Here is a 10,067-nt window from a genome sequence, read left to right on the forward strand (position 1 = left end):
CCCTCAATCCTTCAATGATTATTAACTATGGACATGTAAACAACAACAGTAGTATCATATAAGTTAAATGCAACAATTTTCAACTTAATTAAAAATATGTCATTTTTATAGTAATAAATGGACTTTAAAAGCCACTCCACCGCAGTCATTCCATCAAAACGCATAAACTTGAATTTGTCAACCTGGTGCATGAAAAATTATATAAATTAACAGTTTCTTATTGTTACTTCTCTATTACGAAAGTATTCGTCAGTTAAAATATTGAATTGTTACACAGTTTCACAAAAATATCGTTTTGTTCTAAGAAGTCCAAAAACTTCAGAAAAGTGTCATTTCATCACGGAGCAGAAAATAGCACAAACGTTGAGGAAAAAGGAATATATTTTTTTCTCCGTCTTGTTTTTCATATTTTTACAATGAAGGGCAGAGAAAAAAAAAGTCAGCTGAAATGAGAATAATTTCACTGTAATCGCTTAAACCTTCAAAAAAAAAAAAAAAAAAAAACTGTCTTTCTGTTACACATGGAATTGCTCTGAACTAAAAGGCATTATTTTCTCTATTGTAATTAAAATAGCAGGGCTGTGGACGTTACCGAAAGCTGTGGATCGCTAAAAAATAAAATCCCAACAAAACATAAATGTGAAAAGGAGCCAAGTTCGATCAAAATGATGCCCTGGTGGGTAGCCGGTGTCTGCGATAAAATAGTTCAGATCTGAACGGGTACCAAGTTTCATAGCTGTTCTTCATAGAAGTTGGACTGTCCCATGTTTTTCAATTCATTCAGAAAACAATTTTTTTATTATCTTTGATTCCGAATTTTAAACTTGCGGCAAGTTTTGGTCGTCAATAAACAATTTCCAAAACATTTGGCTGCTCCAATTATACAGTAACTTGCCAAGTTTAAATCCGGGATCAAAGAAAGTAAAAAATTGTTTTCAAAATGAATTGAAGAACACGGGGCAGTCCAATTTCAATGAGGAACTGCTATGGAACTTGTTATCCGTTGAGATCAGAATCTTGTCGTTGACACCGTCTACCCAGAACCTCATTTCGATCGAACTTGACTACTTTTCACATATTTTGTTTGGATATCATTAAGTTTTGAGAACTAAATCATAGAAATGTTCTTTTTAGAATTAAATGTAAAAGAGCGTACAAATACAACTTCCATCCCCCCTGCTTTTACGATGCACTGGTTTCTTTTCATTAGTAATTTCGAAGATATTTCGATAACTGGGGGTTTGGCGCTATTGTCAATTATGGGCTATAATTGTTTGCTTCTGTCACTATCAGCAAGGCCATGGCCGAAGTACATCAGCCCTTGGTCTTTGGCGTCCACAAATTTGGCGACAATTGGGAAAATTGCTAAGACTCCTAGTTTTTAAACTCTTCCCGCAATTTCTACATTGTCTGGGGGAATTATCATAACATAGATCGTAAAATATGCAGAATTGGCGAAAACATTTCCCCATTGTTTATAATTCCGTGGCGCCAAGTTTGTGGATCTTTAAGAAATTAAAATAAAGCGAAGCTAAAAGACGTAACCATGCCAATGCGAAACAAAACATCAGTAATTTTAATGGAGGGGCCGTGGTATCCCGATCGGTAGAGTGTCGGATTCGGGGCCGGAGGGTCCTGGGTTCGAACCTCGATGGTCAAAGACCCACCGTCGTCATTAAAGGGGACTGGGCGACGTTAAATATGCTCGTGGTCTCAGTGTCCTCCAAGTGAAACGATACCTCTGGGGGTGCTAGCATCAGGTAGCTATTAGCTCCTGGACTAGTTCTAAATTCTCATTAACTGTTCGATCCGGTGATGGTGCTGCCATCTATTGGTATATAAAATAATGGAAGCAAGGCACTTAGTATGCAGTCCTCGACATAAATACAGTTGTAGTCAGTTGTGACTCTGAATAGGAATAGGAATTTTAATGGAGATTAGATTTATTCAAACTTTATGTTTAACGGCTTGTAACTTTTTTTTCCTTTGGAGATAGAAGGTTATTTTTTCGACCATTGGTCGAGATATTTCTGGAGTTAAAAATGTCGCTTTTTCCAGCGGTGTCAAAAAGAAAACTGTGGAACAATTCCTTCACTTTTTATTGATAGATTTAATGAAGAAAGTAGTGCCAAAATTTCAGCTAAGCCTAAAAAAGTTCGAGATAAAAACGCAAATTACTGCTGTCGTAATGAAGTTAGAGCATTGAAACAAATTGCTTAGAACGCGGAAAATTCTACCCTTTTCAGCGATATAAAATAGTAATATGTGCAAGTAATTTTTCACCCCTTTAATAGCCAATAATAGGCAATTTAAGTGAAATTTGGGCCTAAATTTGAATAAAAAAAAGAACTATTTATCGGATTTTTTCGAATTATAGCCTACGTTACTCAGTGAGAAAGCACCTTTCATATAGTGAAAGAATTTTTCAAATAGATGCATTGGTTCCGGAGATTACCTCGAACATATAAACGCACAAAAATCTGCCCTCTCTCTTTATAATATTAGTAAAGATACATAAAAACATTTTAGAAAGTATAGTGTTACAATGTATCATATAGAGGGTAACTCCGAGAAGATGGACCACGTTTTTTTTTCGTTCCCTAAAAGCTGTAAATTTACATATATTTTACTTTTCTTGTATGTACATATAGTGTATGATATCCTCATATAAATAATAGCCGATGATCGAGTAGCCCGCGTGTTTCAACAATGAAACTCCCGCCACGGCATGATAATTTGATAATGTGTTTTGGTAATGTTAAATTGCAGGGAAAAGGCTTTATTGTGGCATACCTGAACTCGATCCGCTAACTTAACTGTTTTACTGGTAAGACTGTGTCATTTCAGGGGAATGAAGAAATGAAAAAGTGGTCAACAATGAACGCTACCTACTGGAGTTTAGGGTTAATCCACTGGAGTTAAGATTACAATTTCAAGTATCAAAATATCACCAAACATACAATGGCTTCGTTGAAATATAGAAGGCAATTTTCCCCCGTCATACCTTGACGGGCGACTTTCTAGTTTCATTTAAAAACCCTTGTGTAGAAGGTCACATCTTTAAAAGAATTCATGTTATGACTTTTTGAAACTTTTGCTATGCGGTCCATCTTTCCCGAAGTAATCTGGGTGAGATGCACCATTTGAATGGAAGAGACAGACAACAGCAAATTATGAAATATTTTCCACATGCATTATATTTATAACTGTTTATTTTCATTTCATTTTTTTTAACCAATCCAAAAAATGAATCAGAATTTGCGTAAGCAGACTGTAGCGATATTTTAATTAGTGATCCAAGGCGGCATTCCCATCTAAGAAATGTTTTATTTTGTTTCCTTTCAAACTACAATAAGGAGGAAGAAATGCTCCCTCGCCATTACAACATGCTAAAAGTGAAATAATTTCTCCTTTTACTCCAGATATAACAGATGCAAGATTTCCGGATTCTTTAATGACCACTACTTCGCCGGGCATATTGTTCAAATGTAAAACATTTTATCCATATTGAAGATACAAAGAGGGGCTTTCAAAAAGAGAGTATTCCTTAGGTAGACCTTTGAGAACCCATATGCTTTTCTTCAACGACTTTAACTGCATTTTTCAAATTAGCTACAGTCCATTCTCCTTGTGTTTACGAACCTTTTCTAACACACAGTGGCTCCCAAAAGTGTTCGTACACTTTGAAATCTTTTAGTAAAACCAAAATAACTCGAAACTGAATTCGAATATGAAGTCCCATATTTTTTCACATCTTTCCTATGTCATTCTAAATACAACCCATTGTTTTTTTCAAAATATTGACGGATCTTCTTTTTGAAATGGGTCAGAAAACGAAGAGACAGAGAAGTAACACGCCACAAAAATCATCGTACACTCAAATATTTTCGAATAAATCCATGATTAAAATTATCATATGCCGTTTTATTAATATTTTTGTATTATGTTGACCCTTATAAGTCATTTGGCTTTAATTTTTTGTTTATTTATTCCTTAATATTGTGCTTATTACTGTAAAATGGCGGGTATTCGTAAAAAAAACCGCAAACACCATTCAAAATTTGAATTTTTTTCCCACAGTAGTGGTAAATTGGTTTGAAATGTCTCTAAATTAGTTAATTTATTTGTTTGTATAGTAAAGTGCTTGATAAAATGCTTTAAAGAAAGGAATCGGACCGAAAACGAGGTAAGAAAAGAACAACCGGCAAAGTTGACAAAACGTGATCGGAGATTTAAAGTTAAAAAATTTATGAAAAATACACATTTAAGTGCCGTAAAAGTTTCTTCAGAGTTAAATGAAACATTTTACATTTAATTTTCACCTAAAATTGTTCGCCAAGTTCTCTGATTAGCTGGATTAAATGGGACCTCTTCCAGCAGAAATTTTCTTGGTCGTGCGAAAAACAGAAAGCTTACGCTTTTCGTCGCAAAATCAATGATAAATAGGTTAAAAACGTTTTAGAATCACGTCTTACTTACAGATAAAAATTAATTCAACATTTTTGGTTAAACTGCTGTATAACTTTAAGTAGAAGAAAAAATTAGGAACTTAATCGTAAGAACTTATTTGGATCAGTTAATCAGGACGGTGGAGGTGTTCTAGTGTGAGGGTGCATATCAGCATCAGGACTTAGTAGTTCGTAATTTTTTGATGAAATAATGAATCATGCTGTTCCTTTAAATATTTTAAAAATTAATTTTGAAATCTTAGCCAAAAATTTGGTTATTGGAAACAACTTTGTTTTTTTTTATCAAGATAACGATAAGAAGCACACGGTTTACAACGTTTGCGTCTATTGCCTTGAAAATTGTCATAAAGTTTAGAGAATACCCCCTCAATCTCCAGATTTGAACTTAATGTAACGTATTTAGAGATATCTGGTGGCTAGATGACGAAAATAAGACTTTGAAACGAAAATAGAGTTAGAAACAGTAAGACTCGAAGTGTGGTTGAACACTTACTCAGAAATTACACACAAAAAAAAAAAGAAAAGAAAAAGAATGAAATCTATTCCCAGGCGTTTAAAAGGTGTTATGAATACTGCATGATATTCTACTAATTAATAACGTAATCAAAAGTTAGATTATTCAATAATATATAGACATTTTATAAAGTGTACGATGACTTTTGTGAGATAAAATTTCCGGCACTTTTTGGTTTTTGATTTTTAAAAAATTAAGTTTTAATGTTTTTTAAAAATTTTTCATGTAGTTTTGTTTAAAATTGATCATAGATCTTTTAATTAAATACCTATACCGAAACATAAATTCTAACCAATGTATTGGGGCCTATTTCGTTGAAAGTCGTAGGTGTACGAAGACTTTTGGGAGCCACTGTAGGTAGTTGGCATATTCTAAAAACAGAAAAAATACTATCCTTCAGTATTTTAAATTCAGTTCTTTGAAAATTAATTTAAAAAAAAATCAAAGATGTATGGGGTCCATCTCTCCTGTATAGACGTGGTCCATCTCTCCCGATTATCTGGGTGAAAAGTACAGTCCCTCCTTACCTTTCACTATAGATTTAACCTCGCCGTTTTAGGTTATTAGGAAGCAAATATCAAATATGTACTCAGATATTACGGCATCGACAGCAATTAGATGTGGAACGCATATAGCACTTAACTTGTACATATACTTGTAACTATAAAAATAACCGAAATATAGAAATATTAGAGTTATTTGTAATGGTTTTCATCTATTTTTAACTATACTGCCGTGCTAAGCACAGATGTGGTATCTGCAGTAAAGCTCAAAATGAGAAATTGACGATTAAAGTTTTACAACTCATTTCGTTGATTTATGACTTAATTAAATGCTCAACTTGCGGTAGTTGTTTCGTAAATAACTTATCTAAAAACCGTAACAGAGTATTTTTGTAAAAATCATAATTTAAAATTAATAAATGCAGTTACGACAAATTTTCTTTTCAAAACCTTTTCATATACTAAGCTATTTTCATCGTAAGTGACAATTACTAGGCATTTTTAGGGGTATCTGCACAGATACGATAAAAATAGCTTAATAAAACGTTCTCAAAGTATCATTAAATAATACTGAAAACATCTGCTTTCTTTAGACTTAGCTGTTTCTCTTTATTTTGTTACTAGTGGCACCCGCACGGCTTCGCCCGTAATAGAAAAAGGTCTTTTGGTTCGCCTGTATATTTACAAATAATGTATGGTGAAATTTCTCGCCAGTTGGCTTGTGCCCATGTTACGGTTCCACGTTATGATAATTTCGTAATTTATGATAGTTTTTTTCTTAAAATTGGAATAAAAAAAGAACCACATCGAATTTTCGAAAAATCGCTTCGAGGTGCACACCCCCATGCTACATACTAACTTTGTGCCAAATTTCATGAAAATCGGTCGAACGGTTTAGGCGCTATGCGCGTCACAGACATCCTACAGATATCCTACAGACATCCTACAGACATCCAGACATCAAGACATCCTCCGGACAGAGAGACTTTCTGCTTTATTATTAGTAAAGAATACAAATCTAACAGAATCTACCTTTTGAAAGATACCATTTTCAAAACTCCGGGCAGTTAAAACTGTAATCCATAACAATTTTTTGTTTTTTATATTCAAAGAATGTGTTTTTTATAATGTTTTATTTTCTAGATTCATTTTTACCGAGCATGAAGATATTTTGATAGCAGACGATACTTAAATAAAAATATTACTGGCCGTAGAATGAAATGCGTTTTTTTTTTTTTTTGCATGAAAGAATCAGTGAATATTTTACATGCATTTCATCTTTAGAATTTGCATTTTAAATAAACGTTTAAATAAGAAAAAGCTGAATATTTACTTTAACAATTCTGCAAAGTGGTTTTAGTTTTTATTATCAACCTGTATCATCTATTCAACGGTAAACTAATTTTAATATTCTTTGTTACAATAAACTGCTACATTATTAAATCTGCTGCTTTACTAAGGTATAAAAGTCGTATCTACAAATTACTAAGGAAAAAAGTGGTAACTGCGCAGATACCACTTTAAAGGCTTAGTATTTGTCACTTACGTTCAAATTACCTTAGCAAACTCTGCAAACTGTGCAGTTACGACTTTTTTCTTAAAGCTTTTTTTGATATTTCGCGTTCACAAATCGCCAAAAAACTTGACATTTAGGTAAATTAAATTACTAACGACCACCTGGTGACAATAACTCAATTTTGATAAAATGTGCAGATACCACATCTGTGCTTAGCACGGCAGTATAACCCCTTTACCCCATGCTATGACCACTTTTCCCCACCCCATGGGGTAAAGTGGTCATAAATACATAAGGGAAATGAAAGTGTTATAAAGCTACTTAAATCAATATTTTTTCCCTTGAAATTCAATGTACCGTGTTCTTTAACAATGCAATGTAAAATAACAAAAAAAAAGTCGAAATGTTTAAAGAATTTATTGTATTTATTATCCACCACACAAAGTTGAAAACCTACGATTTTATGACCACTTTACCCCATCAGACCCTATGATTCCTTCTCCTAAAAGACACGGTCCTATTAGCCGTGCCTGGCGCTTACTTCAAAAAGAATGTTTAAAAGTAGAAAAGAAATTAAAGAATGATGTCATTTTTTACTTTTCAGTGTAATTTACAATCGATTTTTATTATTTTTCTCCCATATTCGTTCGTTTTCTTCTTTTTTTTTCCAATTAAAATCGTCACCAACGAAATGGATGAGAAAACGCGGGATAATTTCTTCATTTATCATCCAACTATGCGACGTAACTCGAATCGGATTGCATCTAATTAATTTGTCAGCTGATTAGTGGGCGTAATGACTTAGCCAGCTGTTGGAGAAAGTTTAGCACATTTTAGTTTTAGATCAATCATTGATTGAATTGCAAGCATTGGCGATTGTACTATATAATGTAGGAGGCGATAGTATTAGCATTAAAATATGTCTCGTTCAAGGGAATCAATCTCTTTTGTGGTCTCTCCAGGCCAGTCATTTAGAGAGGTCGGGTGCGGGGGATTCCACCTCATCTTTTAGAAATTATGTATTTACATAAAAATGAACTTAGGTTTTTTTTTTCGATTTGCATCAATAATGTACTCCTCCCTCCGCCCCTCTAAAAACTTGAAGTGACAGGCCTGGGTGTCTCCAGGTCAAGAGTGAATTCGAAATTTTCCCGGAACGTCGGCTAGAAATATAGCTAACCCTTAAATGCATCGCGTTACCATTTGGCAATATAGCCAATTTAGTCTTCTAAAATGCTGTAAGAACAAATTGAAACTCTCCAGTTGCCAATAACCAAGAAAATACTGCAAATGCTATGAGTTTAATTTTAAACTTGTACCACCAATTTGATTGAGAGTAAAAATAGATTTCTTTTTTCGGCATTCGCAAATGTGAGAGTTTTTTTCTTTTTTTAGAACGCTTGAAAATTCCAACTTGTAATTCCATGAAAAATAAAGTTATACTACTACTTAAAAAATAAGGCATTTTTACAATTGTTATCGATATGTTCCGATAGTTGATAGTAAATGATCTCTTGTTTTTTTCCTTTTTTTTCAGTTGAAGCCTATTATTACCGAATTTAACCATTCACTTCATACAAAGCTGATTTGCTATTTTGGAGCACTTTTTTGAGGGATCTACATCCTCAGGATTTGGGTCTTGGAAACTGAAAATTTGCATCGGTTGGTTGTAAAGGCATGTCCTCTATAAAATTTCATCCCATAGTCTATGTTTCATCCAAATCGGAGATAGTAGAGCGAACATTACTACTACATGGAATGACTAATAATAGAAGTTGAAGTTTTTTTTTTTCTTTGCTTAAGAACTCGTAACTGATGAACTCATAAATGTCCGCAAGGCTTCGCTACATCTATTTAAGGCTTCAAGACGGAAGGTTTTTCTGTCCGCTACAGAAACTACACCACTATCAGTCTCTCCTCAACAGCAATTCAGGTTAGTGGACAATTTTTGTGTTCTCCTAATAGTCAATATATTTCGACTTGTTTTTGCACAACTGCTACTAAAGAGAAGCCGAAATCCATTATTAACTCAAATCGTAAATTTTTTTGACTTGCATCACTCTAATTCTAGCAAGTCTTAAATGGTACGCCCTCTATTTGTAAATAGGAAACTACTTTACTTCAAAAATCTTCCTCCCACCTCAAATTTGTCTTTAAGTTGAGTTTCTTTTTCCTTAGCTGCATTGTTCCAAAACGATAATTTTCAAAATAAACTAAAAACAAAGTGAATTTCTGCCTTCTCAAACAATTATGACTCCAACGTAAGGCCACAAAATACGCAGTTCACAATCCGAGAATAGAAAATTACTTTTCGTAGAATTGTTTCAGATAAAACAGGCTAAGAGGAATCTATGTGAGGAAGCGTCACTAAAGAATTGAAGAAACGGAAGAAAGCTTTAAAAACAAAAGGAGGAACAAATTGCTAGAAATTAAACAAAACTTTGCTATTGTGATAATATTAATCTTAAACAATCCCCTCTTTCTGTTTAACTTGAAAGGTTTACAGTTGACCGTATAACAATTACTTAAGTAAGTAGCAATATTTAGTATTTTCCACAAAGAATTTTTACTTTTACCTTGTTATTTCGTTTTATGAGTAATTATTTTCTTCCAGTTTGATCTAAAGAGTAAACAAAGTGAATTAACCTCATATTCTCGAAATATTAAAAGCATAATAACAAAAAAATATATAATTCTAGATATTATAGACTTTTTTCATGTAACGATATACATTAAAACAAAATAAAAAGAAAAGAGGAGTTTTTTTTCGCTTATGACTCTTTACGTTTTAGCAATTTTTATATTCTGACAAAACTCTCTATTGTTATTCATTTTTATGTATTTATTTATTTGATTTTTTTTTTATTGTTAAAGTAAAACTTTTTTATTTTCTTCTATTTCTAATATGCAGAAGAAAGTATTGGATTCGTGAAAATTTCGTATTTTGACGGATTTATATGTTTTGAGGTGTGCCGAGTCCATTTCGACAATTTTTGGGAAATGTCTGTCTGTCTCTATGTGTGCGTTTATTTTTACTGAATTTTTCTCGTTTGTTTATTAATAAT

Source organism: Uloborus diversus, unplaced genomic scaffold (genome assembly GCF_026930045.1).
Source record: "Uloborus diversus isolate 005 unplaced genomic scaffold, Udiv.v.3.1 scaffold_754, whole genome shotgun sequence".
NCBI lineage: Eukaryota > Metazoa > Arthropoda > Arachnida > Araneae > Uloboridae > Uloborus > Uloborus diversus.